Below are 15471 nucleotides of genomic sequence, written 5' to 3' on the forward strand. Positions count from 1 at the left end.
TCTATTTCATATAACTTTTCGGGATCTGTCCAATCCAGACTCCCGCCAATCCTGCTGAGAATCACAGATACCGCCAAATGGCTAAAATAGGAAAAAGGAAAGAGGAAAAAGAGGTGCAACACGAGGACTTCCCAGGAGGTCACCCATCCTAGTACTACTCTCGCCCAAGCACGCTTAACTGCGGAGTTCTGATGGGATCCGGTGCATTAGTGCTGGTATGATCGCACCTGACATGTTCTGCGCGATCAACTCCTATATGAATGCCGAGGGCGAAGCTTGCTCCAACCGGGACCGACCGAGACAGTCAAGACGGATTTACCGTTATCAGGGCAAACCATGCGCCTGCGCAAATTCACCGATAAATACCGCGCAATTCTGGGAGGGCGGAAGGCCGAGCCGATCGGTGTAGAAAGAGGTGAAAAACTGAGGATTTAGCGTCGTAAACTCTGGAGGGACATAACTTTTAGCACAGGACTCGGATTTATGCAAATCATATGTCTATTTCATATAACTTTTCGGGATCTGTCCAATCCAGACTCCCGCCAATCCTGCTGAGAATCACAGATACCGCCAAATGGCTAAAATAGGAAAAAGGAAAGAGGAAAAAGAGGTGCAACACGAGGACTTCCCAGGAGGTCACCCATCCTAGTACTACTCTCGCCCAAGCACGCTTAACTGCGGAGTTCTGATGGGATCCGGTGCATTAGTGCTGGTATGATCGCACCTGACATGTTCTGCGCGATCAACTCCTATATGAATGCCGAGGGCGAAGCTTGCTCCAACCGGGACCGACCGAGACAGTCAAGACGGATTTACCGTTATCAGGGCAAACCATGCGCCTGCGCAAATTCACCGATAAATACCGCGCAATTCTGGGAGGGCGGAAGGCCGAGCCGATCGGTGTAGAAAGAGGTGAAAAACTGAGGATTTAGCGTCGTAAACTCTGGAGGGACATAACTTTTAGCACAGGACTCGGATTTATGCAAATCATATGTCTATTTCATATAACTTTTCGGGATCTGTCCAATCCAGACTCCCGCCAATCCTGCTGAGAATCACAGATACCGCCAAATGGCTAAAATAGGAAAAAGGAAAGAGGAAAAAGAGGTGCAACACGAGGACTTCCCAGGAGGTCACCCATCCTAGTACTACTCTCGCCCAAGCACGCTTAACTGCGGAGTTCTGATGGGATCCGGTGCATTAGTGCTGGTATGATCGCACCTGACATGTTCTGCGCGATCAACTCCTATATGAATGCCGAGGGCGAAGCTTGCTCCAACCGGGACCGACCGAGACAGTCAAGACGGATTTACCGTTATCAGGGCAAACCATGCGCCTGCGCAAATTCACCGATAAATACCGCGCAATTCTGGGAGGGCGGAAGGCCGAGCCGATCGGTGTAGAAAGAGGTGAAAAACTGAGGATTTAGCGTCGTAAACTCTGGAGGGACATAACTTTTAGCACAGGACTCGGATTTATGCAAATCATATGTCTATTTCATATAACTTTTCGGGATCTGTCCAATCCAGACTCCCGCCAATCCTGCTGAGAATCACAGATACCGCCAAATGGCTAAAATAGGAAAAAGGAAAGAGGAAAAAGAGGTGCAACACGAGGACTTCCCAGGAGGTCACCCATCCTAGTACTACTCTCGCCCAAGCACGCTTAACTGCGGAGTTCTGATGGGATCCGGTGCATTAGTGCTGGTATGATCGCACCTGACATGTTCTGCGCGATCAACTCCTATATGAATGCCGAGGGCGAAGCTTGCTCCAACCGGGACCGACCGAGACAGTCAAGACGGATTTACCGTTATCAGGGCAAACCATGCGCCTGCGCAAATTCACCGATAAATACCGCGCAATTCTGGGAGGGCGGAAGGCCGAGCCGATCGGTGTAGAAAGAGGTGAAAAACTGAGGATTTAGCGTCGTAAACTCTGGAGGGACATAACTTTTAGCACAGGACTCGGATTTATGCAAATCATATGTCTATTTCATATAACTTTTCGGGATCTGTCCAATCCAGACTCCCGCCAATCCTGCTGAGAATCACAGATACCGCCAAATGGCTAAAATAGGAAAAAGGAAAGAGGAAAAAGAGGTGCAACACGAGGACTTCCCAGGAGGTCACCCATCCTAGTACTACTCTCGCCCAAGCACGCTTAACTGCGGAGTTCTGATGGGATCCGGTGCATTAGTGCTGGTATGATCGCACCTGACATGTTCTGCGCGATCAACTCCTATATGAATGCCGAGGGCGAAGCTTGCTCCAACCGGGACCGACCGAGACAGTCAAGACGGATTTACCGTTATCAGGGCAAACCATGCGCCTGCGCAAATTCACCGATAAATACCGCGCAATTCTGGGAGGGCGGAAGGCCGAGCCGATCGGTGTAGAAAGAGGTGAAAAACTGAGGATTTAGCGTCGTAAACTCTGGAGGGACATAACTTTTAGCACAGGACTCGGATTTATGCAAATCATATGTCTATTTCATATAACTTTTCGGGATCTGTCCAATCCAGACTCCCGCCAATCCTGCTGAGAATCACAGATACCGCCAAATGGCTAAAATAGGAAAAAGGAAAGAGGAAAAAGAGGTGCAACACGAGGACTTCCCAGGAGGTCACCCATCCTAGTACTACTCTCGCCCAAGCACGCTTAACTGCGGAGTTCTGATGGGATCCGGTGCATTAGTGCTGGTATGATCGCACCTGACATGTTCTGCGCGATCAACTCCTATATGAATGCCGAGGGCGAAGCTTGCTCCAACCGGGACCGACCGAGACAGTCAAGACGGATTTACCGTTATCAGGGCAAACCATGCGCCTGCGCAAATTCACCGATAAATACCGCGCAATTCTGGGAGGGCGGAAGGCCGAGCCGATCGGTGTAGAAAGAGGTGAAAAACTGAGGATTTAGCGTCGTAAACTCTGGAGGGACATAACTTTTAGCACAGGACTCGGATTTATGCAAATCATATGTCTATTTCATATAACTTTTCGGGATCTGTCCAATCCAGACTCCCGCCAATCCTGCTGAGAATCACAGATACCGCCAAATGGCTAAAATAGGAAAAAGGAAAGAGGAAAAAGAGGTGCAACACGAGGACTTCCCAGGAGGTCACCCATCCTAGTACTACTCTCGCCCAAGCACGCTTAACTGCGGAGTTCTGATGGGATCCGGTGCATTAGTGCTGGTATGATCGCACCTGACATGTTCTGCGCGATCAACTCCTATATGAATGCCGAGGGCGAAGCTTGCTCCAACCGGGACCGACCGAGACAGTCAAGACGGATTTACCGTTATCAGGGCAAACCATGCGCCTGCGCAAATTCACCGATAAATACCGCGCAATTCTGGGAGGGCGGAAGGCCGAGCCGATCGGTGTAGAAAGAGGTGAAAAACTGAGGATTTAGCGTCGTAAACTCTGGAGGGACATAACTTTTAGCACAGGACTCGGATTTATGCAAATCATATGTCTATTTCATATAACTTTTCGGGATCTGTCCAATCCAGACTCCCGCCAATCCTGCTGAGAATCACAGATACCGCCAAATGGCTAAAATAGGAAAAAGGAAAGAGGAAAAAGAGGTGCAACACGAGGACTTCCCAGGAGGTCACCCATCCTAGTACTACTCTCGCCCAAGCACGCTTAACTGCGGAGTTCTGATGGGATCCGGTGCATTAGTGCTGGTATGATCGCACCTGACATGTTCTGCGCGATCAACTCCTATATGAATGCCGAGGGCGAAGCTTGCTCCAACCGGGACCGACCGAGACAGTCAAGACGGATTTACCGTTATCAGGGCAAACCATGCGCCTGCGCAAATTCACCGATAAATACCGCGCAATTCTGGGAGGGCGGAAGGCCGAGCCGATCGGTGTAGAAAGAGGTGAAAAACTGAGGATTTAGCGTCGTAAACTCTGGAGGGACATAACTTTTAGCACAGGACTCGGATTTATGCAAATCATATGTCTATTTCATATAACTTTTCGGGATCTGTCCAATCCAGACTCCCGCCAATCCTGCTGAGAATCACAGATACCGCCAAATGGCTAAAATAGGAAAAAGGAAAGAGGAAAAAGAGGTGCAACACGAGGACTTCCCAGGAGGTCACCCATCCTAGTACTACTCTCGCCCAAGCACGCTTAACTGCGGAGTTCTGATGGGATCCGGTGCATTAGTGCTGGTATGATCGCACCTGACATGTTCTGCGCGATCAACTCCTATATGAATGCCGAGGGCGAAGCTTGCTCCAACCGGGACCGACCGAGACAGTCAAGACGGATTTACCGTTATCAGGGCAAACCATGCGCCTGCGCAAATTCACCGATAAATACCGCGCAATTCTGGGAGGGCGGAAGGCCGAGCCGATCGGTGTAGAAAGAGGTGAAAAACTGAGGATTTAGCGTCGTAAACTCTGGAGGGACATAACTTTTAGCACAGGACTCGGATTTATGCAAATCATATGTCTATTTCATATAACTTTTCGGGATCTGTCCAATCCAGACTCCCGCCAATCCTGCTGAGAATCACAGATACCGCCAAATGGCTAAAATAGGAAAAAGGAAAGAGGAAAAAGAGGTGCAACACGAGGACTTCCCAGGAGGTCACCCATCCTAGTACTACTCTCGCCCAAGCACGCTTAACTGCGGAGTTCTGATGGGATCCGGTGCATTAGTGCTGGTATGATCGCACCTGACATGTTCTGCGCGATCAACTCCTATATGAATGCCGAGGGCGAAGCTTGCTCCAACCGGGACCGACCGAGACAGTCAAGACGGATTTACCGTTATCAGGGCAAACCATGCGCCTGCGCAAATTCACCGATAAATACCGCGCAATTCTGGGAGGGCGGAAGGCCGAGCCGATCGGTGTAGAAAGAGGTGAAAAACTGAGGATTTAGCGTCGTAAACTCTGGAGGGACATAACTTTTAGCACAGGACTCGGATTTATGCAAATCATATGTCTATTTCATATAACTTTTCGGGATCTGTCCAATCCAGACTCCCGCCAATCCTGCTGAGAATCACAGATACCGCCAAATGGCTAAAATAGGAAAAAGGAAAGAGGAAAAAGAGGTGCAACACGAGGACTTCCCAGGAGGTCACCCATCCTAGTACTACTCTCGCCCAAGCACGCTTAACTGCGGAGTTCTGATGGGATCCGGTGCATTAGTGCTGGTATGATCGCACCTGACATGTTCTGCGCGATCAACTCCTATATGAATGCCGAGGGCGAAGCTTGCTCCAACCGGGACCGACCGAGACAGTCAAGACGGATTTACCGTTATCAGGGCAAACCATGCGCCTGCGCAAATTCACCGATAAATACCGCGCAATTCTGGGAGGGCGGAAGGCCGAGCCGATCGGTGTAGAAAGAGGTGAAAAACTGAGGATTTAGCGTCGTAAACTCTGGAGGGACATAACTTTTAGCACAGGACTCGGATTTATGCAAATCATATGTCTATTTCATATAACTTTTCGGGATCTGTCCAATCCAGACTCCCGCCAATCCTGCTGAGAATCACAGATACCGCCAAATGGCTAAAATAGGAAAAAGGAAAGAGGAAAAAGAGGTGCAACACGAGGACTTCCCAGGAGGTCACCCATCCTAGTACTACTCTCGCCCAAGCACGCTTAACTGCGGAGTTCTGATGGGATCCGGTGCATTAGTGCTGGTATGATCGCACCTGACATGTTCTGCGCGATCAACTCCTATATGAATGCCGAGGGCGAAGCTTGCTCCAACCGGGACCGACCGAGACAGTCAAGACGGATTTACCGTTATCAGGGCAAACCATGCGCCTGCGCAAATTCACCGATAAATACCGCGCAATTCTGGGAGGGCGGAAGGCCGAGCCGATCGGTGTAGAAAGAGGTGAAAAACTGAGGATTTAGCGTCGTAAACTCTGGAGGGACATAACTTTTAGCACAGGACTCGGATTTATGCAAATCATATGTCTATTTCATATAACTTTTCGGGATCTGTCCAATCCAGACTCCCGCCAATCCTGCTGAGAATCACAGATACCGCCAAATGGCTAAAATAGGAAAAAGGAAAGAGGAAAAAGAGGTGCAACACGAGGACTTCCCAGGAGGTCACCCATCCTAGTACTACTCTCGCCCAAGCACGCTTAACTGCGGAGTTCTGATGGGATCCGGTGCATTAGTGCTGGTATGATCGCACCTGACATGTTCTGCGCGATCAACTCCTATATGAATGCCGAGGGCGAAGCTTGCTCCAACCGGGACCGACCGAGACAGTCAAGACGGATTTACCGTTATCAGGGCAAACCATGCGCCTGCGCAAATTCACCGATAAATACCGCGCAATTCTGGGAGGGCGGAAGGCCGAGCCGATCGGTGTAGAAAGAGGTGAAAAACTGAGGATTTAGCGTCGTAAACTCTGGAGGGACATAACTTTTAGCACAGGACTCGGATTTATGCAAATCATATGTCTATTTCATATAACTTTTCGGGATCTGTCCAATCCAGACTCCCGCCAATCCTGCTGAGAATCACAGATACCGCCAAATGGCTAAAATAGGAAAAAGGAAAGAGGAAAAAGAGGTGCAACACGAGGACTTCCCAGGAGGTCACCCATCCTAGTACTACTCTCGCCCAAGCACGCTTAACTGCGGAGTTCTGATGGGATCCGGTGCATTAGTGCTGGTATGATCGCACCTGACATGTTCTGCGCGATCAACTCCTATATGAATGCCGAGGGCGAAGCTTGCTCCAACCGGGACCGACCGAGACAGTCAAGACGGATTTACCGTTATCAGGGCAAACCATGCGCCTGCGCAAATTCACCGATAAATACCGCGCAATTCTGGGAGGGCGGAAGGCCGAGCCGATCGGTGTAGAAAGAGGTGAAAAACTGAGGATTTAGCGTCGTAAACTCTGGAGGGACATAACTTTTAGCACAGGACTCGGATTTATGCAAATCATATGTCTATTTCATATAACTTTTCGGGATCTGTCCAATCCAGACTCCCGCCAATCCTGCTGAGAATCACAGATACCGCCAAATGGCTAAAATAGGAAAAAGGAAAGAGGAAAAAGAGGTGCAACACGAGGACTTCCCAGGAGGTCACCCATCCTAGTACTACTCTCGCCCAAGCACGCTTAACTGCGGAGTTCTGATGGGATCCGGTGCATTAGTGCTGGTATGATCGCACCTGACATGTTCTGCGCGATCAACTCCTATATGAATGCCGAGGGCGAAGCTTGCTCCAACCGGGACCGACCGAGACAGTCAAGACGGATTTACCGTTATCAGGGCAAACCATGCGCCTGCGCAAATTCACCGATAAATACCGCGCAATTCTGGGAGGGCGGAAGGCCGAGCCGATCGGTGTAGAAAGAGGTGAAAAACTGAGGATTTAGCGTCGTAAACTCTGGAGGGACATAACTTTTAGCACAGGACTCGGATTTATGCAAATCATATGTCTATTTCATATAACTTTTCGGGATCTGTCCAATCCAGACTCCCGCCAATCCTGCTGAGAATCACAGATACCGCCAAATGGCTAAAATAGGAAAAAGGAAAGAGGAAAAAGAGGTGCAACACGAGGACTTCCCAGGAGGTCACCCATCCTAGTACTACTCTCGCCCAAGCACGCTTAACTGCGGAGTTCTGATGGGATCCGGTGCATTAGTGCTGGTATGATCGCACCTGACATGTTCTGCGCGATCAACTCCTATATGAATGCCGAGGGCGAAGCTTGCTCCAACCGGGACCGACCGAGACAGTCAAGACGGATTTACCGTTATCAGGGCAAACCATGCGCCTGCGCAAATTCACCGATAAATACCGCGCAATTCTGGGAGGGCGGAAGGCCGAGCCGATCGGTGTAGAAAGAGGTGAAAAACTGAGGATTTAGCGTCGTAAACTCTGGAGGGACATAACTTTTAGCACAGGACTCGGATTTATGCAAATCATATGTCTATTTCATATAACTTTTCGGGATCTGTCCAATCCAGACTCCCGCCAATCCTGCTGAGAATCACAGATACCGCCAAATGGCTAAAATAGGAAAAAGGAAAGAGGAAAAAGAGGTGCAACACGAGGACTTCCCAGGAGGTCACCCATCCTAGTACTACTCTCGCCCAAGCACGCTTAACTGCGGAGTTCTGATGGGATCCGGTGCATTAGTGCTGGTATGATCGCACCTGACATGTTCTGCGCGATCAACTCCTATATGAATGCCGAGGGCGAAGCTTGCTCCAACCGGGACCGACCGAGACAGTCAAGACGGATTTACCGTTATCAGGGCAAACCATGCGCCTGCGCAAATTCACCGATAAATACCGCGCAATTCTGGGAGGGCGGAAGGCCGAGCCGATCGGTGTAGAAAGAGGTGAAAAACTGAGGATTTAGCGTCGTAAACTCTGGAGGGACATAACTTTTAGCACAGGACTCGGATTTATGCAAATCATATGTCTATTTCATATAACTTTTCGGGATCTGTCCAATCCAGACTCCCGCCAATCCTGCTGAGAATCACAGATACCGCCAAATGGCTAAAATAGGAAAAAGGAAAGAGGAAAAAGAGGTGCAACACGAGGACTTCCCAGGAGGTCACCCATCCTAGTACTACTCTCGCCCAAGCACGCTTAACTGCGGAGTTCTGATGGGATCCGGTGCATTAGTGCTGGTATGATCGCACCTGACATGTTCTGCGCGATCAACTCCTATATGAATGCCGAGGGCGAAGCTTGCTCCAACCGGGACCGACCGAGACAGTCAAGACGGATTTACCGTTATCAGGGCAAACCATGCGCCTGCGCAAATTCACCGATAAATACCGCGCAATTCTGGGAGGGCGGAAGGCCGAGCCGATCGGTGTAGAAAGAGGTGAAAAACTGAGGATTTAGCGTCGTAAACTCTGGAGGGACATAACTTTTAGCACAGGACTCGGATTTATGCAAATCATATGTCTATTTCATATAACTTTTCGGGATCTGTCCAATCCAGACTCCCGCCAATCCTGCTGAGAATCACAGATACCGCCAAATGGCTAAAATAGGAAAAAGGAAAGAGGAAAAAGAGGTGCAACACGAGGACTTCCCAGGAGGTCACCCATCCTAGTACTACTCTCGCCCAAGCACGCTTAACTGCGGAGTTCTGATGGGATCCGGTGCATTAGTGCTGGTATGATCGCACCTGACATGTTCTGCGCGATCAACTCCTATATGAATGCCGAGGGCGAAGCTTGCTCCAACCGGGACCGACCGAGACAGTCAAGACGGATTTACCGTTATCAGGGCAAACCATGCGCCTGCGCAAATTCACCGATAAATACCGCGCAATTCTGGGAGGGCGGAAGGCCGAGCCGATCGGTGTAGAAAGAGGTGAAAAACTGAGGATTTAGCGTCGTAAACTCTGGAGGGACATAACTTTTAGCACAGGACTCGGATTTATGCAAATCATATGTCTATTTCATATAACTTTTCGAGATCTGTCCAATCCAGACTCCCGCCAATCCTGCTGAGAATCACAGATACCGCCAAATGGCTAAAATAGGAAAAAGGAAAGAGGAAAAAGAGGTGCAACACGAGGACTTCCCAGGAGGTCACCCATCCTAGTACTACTCTCGCCCAAGCACGCTTAACTGCGGAGTTCTGATGGGATCCGGTGCATTAGTGCTGGTATGATCGCACCTGACATGTTCTGCGCGATCAACTCCTATATGAATGCCGAGGGCGAAGCTTGCTCCAACCGGGACCGACCGAGACAGTCAAGACGGATTTACCGTTATCAGGGCAAACCATGCGCCTGCGCAAATTCACCGATAAATACCGCGCAATTCTGGGAGGGCGGAAGGCCGAGCCGATCGGTGTAGAAAGAGGTGAAAAACTGAGGATTTAGCGTCGTAAACTCTGGAGGGACATAACTTTTAGCACAGGACTCGGATTTATGCAAATCATATGTCTATTTCATATAACTTTTCGAGATCTGTCCAATCCAGACTCCCGCCAATCCTGCTGAGAATCACAGATACCGCCAAATGGCTAAAATAGGAAAAAGGAAAGAGGAAAAAGAGGTGCAACACGAGGACTTCCCAGGAGGTCACCCATCCTAGTACTACTCTCGCCCAAGCACGCTTAACTGCGGAGTTCTGATGGGATCCGGTGCATTAGTGCTGGTATGATCGCACCTGACATGTTCTGCGCGATCAACTCCTATATGAATGCCGAGGGCGAAGCTTGCTCCAACCGGGACCGACCGAGACAGTCAAGACGGATTTACCGTTATCAGGGCAAACCATGCGCCTGCGCAAATTCACCGATAAATACCGCGCAATTCTGGGAGGGCGGAAGGCCGAGCCGATCGGTGTAGAAAGAGGTGAAAAACTGAGGATTTAGCGTCGTAAACTCTGGAGGGACATAACTTTTAGCACAGGACTCGGATTTATGCAAATCATATGTCTATTTCATATAACTTTTCGAGATCTGTCCAATCCAGACTCCCGCCAATCCTGCTGAGAATCACAGATACCGCCAAATGGCTAAAATAGGAAAAAGGAAAGAGGAAAAAGAGGTGCAACACGAGGACTTCCCAGGAGGTCACCCATCCTAGTACTACTCTCGCCCAAGCACGCTTAACTGCGGAGTTCTGATGGGATCCGGTGCATTAGTGCTGGTATGATCGCACCTGACATGTTCTGCGCGATCAACTCCTATATGAATGCCGAGGGCGAAGCTTGCTCCAACCGGGACCGACCGAGACAGTCAAGACGGATTTACCGTTATCAGGGCAAACCATGCGCCTGCGCAAATTCACCGATAAATACCGCGCAATTCTGGGAGGGCGGAAGGCCGAGCCGATCGGTGTAGAAAGAGGTGAAAAACTGAGGATTTAGCGTCGTAAACTCTGGAGGGACATAACTTTTAGCACAGGAATCGGAATTATGCAATTTGCATAATATCCGAGTCCTGTGCAAAAGTTATGTCCCTCCAGAGTTTACGACGCTAAATCCAGTTTTCACCCTCACCGATCGCTCGCTCCTCCAGAATTGCGCGGTATTTATCGGTGAATTTGCGCAGGCGCATGGTTGCCTGATAACGGTAAATCCGTCTGACTGTCTCGGTCGGTCCCGGTTGGAGCAAGCTTCGCCTCGGCATTCATATAGGAGTTGATCGCGCAGAACATGTCAGGTGCGATCATACCAGCACTAATGCACCGGATCCCATCAGAACTCCGCAGTAAGCGTGCTTGGGCGAGAGTAGTACTAGGATGGGTGACCTCCTGGGAAGTCCTCGTGTTGCACCTCTTTTTCCTCTTTCCTTTTTCCTATTTTAGCCATTTGGCGGTATCTGTGATTCTCAGCAGGATTGGCGGGAGTCTGGATTGGACAGATCCGAAAAGTTATATGAAATAGACATATGATTTGCATAAATCCGAGTCCTGTGCTAAAAGTTATGTCCTCCAGAGTTTACGACGCTAAATCCTCAGTTTTTCACCTCTTTCTACACCGATCGGCTCGGCCTTCCGCCCTCCCAGAATTGCGCGGTATTTATCGGTGAATTTGCGCAGGCGCATGGTTTGCCCTGATAACGGTAAATCCGTCTTGACTGTCTCGGTCGGTCCCGGTTGGAGCAAGCTTCGCCCTCGGCATTCATATAGGAGTTGATCGCGCAGAACATGTCAGGTGCGATCATACCAGCACTAATGCACCGGATCCCATCAGAACTCCGCAGTAAGCGTGCTTGGGCGAGAGTAGTACTAGGATGGGTGACCTCCTGGGAAGTCCTCGTGTTGCACCTCTTTTTCCTCTTTCCTTTTTCCTATTTTAGCCATTTGGCGGTATCTGTGATTCTCAGCAGGATTGGCGGGAGTCTGGATTGGACAGATCCGAAAAGTTATATGAAATAGACATATGATTTGCATAAATCCGAGTCCTGTGCTAAAAGTTATGTCCCTCCAGAGTTTACGACGCTAAATCCTCAGTTTTTCACCTCTTTCTACACCGATCGGCTCGGCCTTCCGCCCTCCCAGAATTGCGCGGTATTTATCGGTGAATTTGCGCAGGCGCATGGTTTGCCCTGATAACGGTAAATCCGTCTTGACTGTCTCGGTCGGTCCCGGTTGGAGCAAGCTTCGCCCTCGGCATTCATATAGGAGTTGATCGCGCAGAACATGTCAGGTGCGATCATACCAGCACTAATGCACCGGATCCCATCAGAACTCCGCAGTTAAGCGTGCTTGGGCGAGAGTAGTACTAGGATGGGTGACCTCCTGGGAAGTCCTCGTGTTGCACCTCTTTTTCCTCTTTCCTTTTTCCTATTTTAGCCATTTGGCGGTATCTGTGATTCTCAGCAGGATTGGCGGGAGTCTGGATTGGACAGATCCGAAAAGTTATATGAAATAGACATATGATTTGCATAAATCCGAGTCCTGTGCTAAAAGTTATGTCCCTCCAGAGTTTACGACGCTAAATCCTCAGTTTTTCACCTCTTTCTACACCGATCGGCTCGGCCTTCCGCCCTCCCAGAATTGCGCGGTATTTATCGGTGAATTTGCGCAGGCGCATGGTTTGCCCTGATAACGGTAAATCCGTCTTGACTGTCTCGGTCGGTCCCGGTTGGAGCAAGCTTCGCCCTCGGCATTCATATAGGAGTTGATCGCGCAGAACATGTCAGGTGCGATCATACCAGCACTAATGCACCGGATCCCATCAGAACTCCGCAGTTAAGCGTGCTTGGGCGAGAGTAGTACTAGGATGGGTGACTCCTGGGAAGTCCTCGTGTTGCACCTCTTTTTCCTCTTTCCTTTTTCCTATTTTAGCCATTTGGCGGTATCTGTGATTCTCAGCAGGATTGGCGGGAGTCTGGATTGGACAGATCCGAAAAGTTATATGAAATAGACATATGATTTGCATAAATCCGAGTCCTGTGCTAAAAGTTATGTCCCTCCAGAGTTTACGACGCTAAATCCTCAGTTTTTCACCTCTTTCTACACCGATCGGCTCGGCCTTCCGCCCTCCCAGAATTGCGCGGTATTTATCGGTGAATTTGCGCAGGCGCATGGTTTGCCCTGATAACGGTAAATCCGTCTTGACTGTCTCGGTCGGTCCCGGTTGGAGCAAGCTTCGCCCTCGGCATTCATATAGGAGTTGATCGCGCAGAACATGTCAGGTGCGATCATACCAGCACTAATGCACCGGATCCCATCAGAACTCCGCAGTTAAGCGTGCTTGGGCGAGAGTAGTACTAGGATGGGTGACCTCCTGGGAAGTCCTCGTGTTGCACCTCTTTTTCCTCTTTCCTTTTTCCTATTTTAGCCATTTGGCGGTATCTGTGATTCTCAGCAGGATTGGCGGGAGTCTGGATTGGACAGATCCCGAAAAGTTATATGAAATAGACATATGATTTGCATAAATCCGAGTCCTGTGCTAAAAGTTATGTCCCTCCAGAGTTTACGACGCTAAATCCTCAGTTTTTCACCTCTTTCTACACCGATCGGCTCGGCCTTCCGCCCTCCCAGAATTGCGCGGTATTTATCGGTGAATTTGCGCAGGCGCATGGTTTGCCCTGATAACGGTAAATCCGTCTTGACTGTCTCGGTCGGTCCCGGTTGGAGCAAGCTTCGCCCTCGGCATTCATATAGGAGTTGATCGCGCAGAACATGTCAGGTGCGATCATACCAGCACTAATGCACCGGATCCCATCAGAACTCCGCAGTTAAGCGTGCTTGGGCGAGAGTAGTACTAGGATGGGTGACCTCCTGGGAAGTCCTCGTGTTGCACCTCTTTTTCCTCTTTCCTTTTTCCTATTTTAGCCATTTGGCGGTATCTGTGATTCTCAGCAGGATTGGCGGGAGTCTGGATTGGACAGATCCCGAAAAGTTATATGAAATAGACATATGATTTGCATAAATCCGAGTCCTGTGCTAAAAGTTATGTCCCTCCAGAGTTTACGACGCTAAATCCTCAGTTTTTCACCTCTTTCTACACCGATCGGCTCGGCCTTCCGCCCTCCCAGAATTGCGCGGTATTTATCGGTGAATTTGCGCAGGCGCATGGTTTGCCCTGATAACGGTAAATCCGTCTTGACTGTCTCGGTCGGTCCCGGTTGGAGCAAGCTTCGCCCTCGGCATTCATATAGGAGTTGATCGCGCAGAACATGTCAGGTGCGATCATACCAGCACTAATGCACCGGATCCCATCAGAACTCCGCAGTTAAGCGTGCTTGGGCGAGAGTAGTACTAGGATGGGTGACCTCCTGGGAAGTCCTCGTGTTGCACCTCTTTTTCCTCTTTCCTTTTTCCTATTTTAGCCATTTGGCGGTATCTGTGATTCTCAGCAGGATTGGCGGGAGTCTGGATTGGACAGATCCCGAAAAGTTATATGAAATAGACATATGATTTGCATAAATCCGAGTCCTGTGCTAAAAGTTATGTCCCTCCAGAGTTTACGACGCTAAATCCTCAGTTTTTCACCTCTTTCTACACCGATCGGCTCGGCCTTCCGCCCTCCCAGAATTGCGCGGTATTTATCGGTGAATTTGCGCAGGCGCATGGTTTGCCCTGATAACGGTAAATCCGTCTTGACTGTCTCGGTCGGTCCCGGTTGGAGCAAGCTTCGCCCTCGGCATTCATATAGGAGTTGATCGCGCAGAACATGTCAGGTGCGATCATACCAGCACTAATGCACCGGATCCCATCAGAACTCCGCAGTTAAGCGTGCTTGGGCGAGAGTAGTACTAGGATGGGTGACCTCCTGGGAAGTCCTCGTGTTGCACCTCTTTTTCCTCTTTCCTTTTTCCTATTTTAGCCATTTGGCGGTATCTGTGATTCTCAGCAGGATTGGCGGGAGTCTGGATTGGACAGATCCCGAAAAGTTATATGAAATAGACATATGATTTGCATAAATCCGAGTCCTGTGCTAAAAGTTATGTCCCTCCAGAGTTTACGACGCTAAATCCTCAGTTTTTCACCTCTTTCTACACCGATCGGCTCGGCCTTCCGCCCTCCCAGAATTGCGCGGTATTTATCGGTGAATTTGCGCAGGCGCATGGTTTGCCCTGATAACGGTAAATCCGTCTTGACTGTCTCGGTCGGTCCCGGTTGGAGCAAGCTTCGCCCTCGGCATTCATATAGGAGTTGATCGCGCAGAACATGTCAGGTGCGATCATACCAGCACTAATGCACCGGATCCCATCAGAACTCCGCAGTTAAGCGTGCTTGGGCGAGAGTAGTACTAGGATGGGTGACCTCCTGGGAAGTCCTCGTGTTGCACCTCTTTTTCCTCTTTCCTTTTTCCTATTTTAGCCATTTGGCGGTATCTGTGATTCTCAGCAGGATTGGCGGGAGTCTGGATTGGACAGATCCGAAAAGTTATATGAAATAGACATATGATTTGCATAAATCCGAGTCCTGTGCTAAAAGTTATGTCCCTCCAGAGTTTACGACGCTAAATCCTCAGTTTTTCACCTCTTTCTACACCGATCGGCTCGGCCTT

At 49.6% G+C, this 15471-nt stretch overlaps 31 non-coding genes across 31 annotated transcripts; 9 read left to right on the forward strand and 22 right to left on the reverse strand.

Annotated features, from left to right (window-relative positions):
- Window positions 1-110: 110 nt before the first annotated feature.
- Window positions 111-229, reverse strand: LOC113859671. The gene has a single exon (XR_003503599.1). It is a non-coding gene; the product is annotated as a 5S ribosomal RNA (ribosomal RNA).
- Window positions 230-607: 378 nt separating this feature from the next.
- On the reverse strand, window positions 608-726 carry LOC113859679. Its single transcript, XR_003503600.1, has one exon. It is a non-coding gene; the product is annotated as a 5S ribosomal RNA (ribosomal RNA).
- A 378-nt stretch (window positions 727-1104) lies between these two features.
- LOC113859686 lies at window positions 1105-1223 on the reverse strand. Its single transcript, XR_003503601.1, has one exon. It is a non-coding gene; the product is annotated as a 5S ribosomal RNA (ribosomal RNA).
- Window positions 1224-1601: 378 nt separating this feature from the next.
- Window positions 1602-1720, reverse strand: LOC113859693. Its single transcript, XR_003503602.1, has one exon. It is a non-coding gene; the product is annotated as a 5S ribosomal RNA (ribosomal RNA).
- Window positions 1721-2098: 378 nt separating this feature from the next.
- Window positions 2099-2217, reverse strand: LOC113859701. Its single transcript, XR_003503603.1, has one exon. It is a non-coding gene; the product is annotated as a 5S ribosomal RNA (ribosomal RNA).
- Window positions 2218-2595: 378 nt separating this feature from the next.
- LOC113859709 lies at window positions 2596-2714 on the reverse strand. The gene has a single exon (XR_003503604.1). It is a non-coding gene; the product is annotated as a 5S ribosomal RNA (ribosomal RNA).
- A 378-nt stretch (window positions 2715-3092) lies between these two features.
- Window positions 3093-3211, reverse strand: LOC113859714. The gene has a single exon (XR_003503605.1). It is a non-coding gene; the product is annotated as a 5S ribosomal RNA (ribosomal RNA).
- Window positions 3212-3589: 378 nt separating this feature from the next.
- Window positions 3590-3708, reverse strand: LOC113859722. Its single transcript, XR_003503606.1, has one exon. It is a non-coding gene; the product is annotated as a 5S ribosomal RNA (ribosomal RNA).
- A 378-nt stretch (window positions 3709-4086) lies between these two features.
- On the reverse strand, window positions 4087-4205 carry LOC113859730. The gene has a single exon (XR_003503607.1). It is a non-coding gene; the product is annotated as a 5S ribosomal RNA (ribosomal RNA).
- Window positions 4206-4583: 378 nt separating this feature from the next.
- Window positions 4584-4702, reverse strand: LOC113859734. The gene has a single exon (XR_003503608.1). It is a non-coding gene; the product is annotated as a 5S ribosomal RNA (ribosomal RNA).
- A 378-nt stretch (window positions 4703-5080) lies between these two features.
- LOC113859751 lies at window positions 5081-5199 on the reverse strand. Its single transcript, XR_003503610.1, has one exon. It is a non-coding gene; the product is annotated as a 5S ribosomal RNA (ribosomal RNA).
- A 378-nt stretch (window positions 5200-5577) lies between these two features.
- LOC113859758 lies at window positions 5578-5696 on the reverse strand. Its single transcript, XR_003503611.1, has one exon. It is a non-coding gene; the product is annotated as a 5S ribosomal RNA (ribosomal RNA).
- A 378-nt stretch (window positions 5697-6074) lies between these two features.
- On the reverse strand, window positions 6075-6193 carry LOC113859763. Its single transcript, XR_003503612.1, has one exon. It is a non-coding gene; the product is annotated as a 5S ribosomal RNA (ribosomal RNA).
- A 378-nt stretch (window positions 6194-6571) lies between these two features.
- LOC113859767 lies at window positions 6572-6690 on the reverse strand. Its single transcript, XR_003503613.1, has one exon. It is a non-coding gene; the product is annotated as a 5S ribosomal RNA (ribosomal RNA).
- A 378-nt stretch (window positions 6691-7068) lies between these two features.
- Window positions 7069-7187, reverse strand: LOC113859769. The gene has a single exon (XR_003503614.1). It is a non-coding gene; the product is annotated as a 5S ribosomal RNA (ribosomal RNA).
- Window positions 7188-7565: 378 nt separating this feature from the next.
- On the reverse strand, window positions 7566-7684 carry LOC113859777. The gene has a single exon (XR_003503615.1). It is a non-coding gene; the product is annotated as a 5S ribosomal RNA (ribosomal RNA).
- Window positions 7685-8062: 378 nt separating this feature from the next.
- On the reverse strand, window positions 8063-8181 carry LOC113859784. The gene has a single exon (XR_003503616.1). It is a non-coding gene; the product is annotated as a 5S ribosomal RNA (ribosomal RNA).
- A 378-nt stretch (window positions 8182-8559) lies between these two features.
- LOC113859789 lies at window positions 8560-8678 on the reverse strand. The gene has a single exon (XR_003503617.1). It is a non-coding gene; the product is annotated as a 5S ribosomal RNA (ribosomal RNA).
- A 378-nt stretch (window positions 8679-9056) lies between these two features.
- Window positions 9057-9175, reverse strand: LOC113859796. Its single transcript, XR_003503618.1, has one exon. It is a non-coding gene; the product is annotated as a 5S ribosomal RNA (ribosomal RNA).
- A 378-nt stretch (window positions 9176-9553) lies between these two features.
- On the reverse strand, window positions 9554-9672 carry LOC113859803. Its single transcript, XR_003503619.1, has one exon. It is a non-coding gene; the product is annotated as a 5S ribosomal RNA (ribosomal RNA).
- Window positions 9673-10050: 378 nt separating this feature from the next.
- LOC113859816 lies at window positions 10051-10169 on the reverse strand. Its single transcript, XR_003503621.1, has one exon. It is a non-coding gene; the product is annotated as a 5S ribosomal RNA (ribosomal RNA).
- A 378-nt stretch (window positions 10170-10547) lies between these two features.
- Window positions 10548-10666, reverse strand: LOC113859822. The gene has a single exon (XR_003503622.1). It is a non-coding gene; the product is annotated as a 5S ribosomal RNA (ribosomal RNA).
- A 499-nt stretch (window positions 10667-11165) lies between these two features.
- On the forward strand, window positions 11166-11283 carry LOC113860712. Its single transcript, XR_003504026.1, has one exon. It is a non-coding gene; the product is annotated as a 5S ribosomal RNA (ribosomal RNA).
- Window positions 11284-11659: 376 nt separating this feature from the next.
- Window positions 11660-11777, forward strand: LOC113860717. The gene has a single exon (XR_003504027.1). It is a non-coding gene; the product is annotated as a 5S ribosomal RNA (ribosomal RNA).
- Window positions 11778-12154: 377 nt separating this feature from the next.
- On the forward strand, window positions 12155-12273 carry LOC113859828. Its single transcript, XR_003503623.1, has one exon. It is a non-coding gene; the product is annotated as a 5S ribosomal RNA (ribosomal RNA).
- Window positions 12274-12650: 377 nt separating this feature from the next.
- LOC113860708 lies at window positions 12651-12768 on the forward strand. The gene has a single exon (XR_003504025.1). It is a non-coding gene; the product is annotated as a 5S ribosomal RNA (ribosomal RNA).
- A 377-nt stretch (window positions 12769-13145) lies between these two features.
- LOC113859834 lies at window positions 13146-13264 on the forward strand. The gene has a single exon (XR_003503624.1). It is a non-coding gene; the product is annotated as a 5S ribosomal RNA (ribosomal RNA).
- Window positions 13265-13642: 378 nt separating this feature from the next.
- On the forward strand, window positions 13643-13761 carry LOC113859840. Its single transcript, XR_003503625.1, has one exon. It is a non-coding gene; the product is annotated as a 5S ribosomal RNA (ribosomal RNA).
- Window positions 13762-14139: 378 nt separating this feature from the next.
- On the forward strand, window positions 14140-14258 carry LOC113859846. The gene has a single exon (XR_003503626.1). It is a non-coding gene; the product is annotated as a 5S ribosomal RNA (ribosomal RNA).
- A 378-nt stretch (window positions 14259-14636) lies between these two features.
- On the forward strand, window positions 14637-14755 carry LOC113859854. Its single transcript, XR_003503627.1, has one exon. It is a non-coding gene; the product is annotated as a 5S ribosomal RNA (ribosomal RNA).
- A 378-nt stretch (window positions 14756-15133) lies between these two features.
- LOC113859861 lies at window positions 15134-15252 on the forward strand. Its single transcript, XR_003503628.1, has one exon. It is a non-coding gene; the product is annotated as a 5S ribosomal RNA (ribosomal RNA).
- The last annotated feature ends 219 nt before the right edge of the window (window positions 15253-15471 follow it).

Source organism: Abrus precatorius, unplaced genomic scaffold, assembly GCF_003935025.1.
Source record: "Abrus precatorius isolate BTA unplaced genomic scaffold, Abrus_2018 Scaffold1, whole genome shotgun sequence".
Classification (NCBI taxonomy): domain Eukaryota; kingdom Viridiplantae; phylum Streptophyta; class Magnoliopsida; order Fabales; family Fabaceae; genus Abrus; species Abrus precatorius.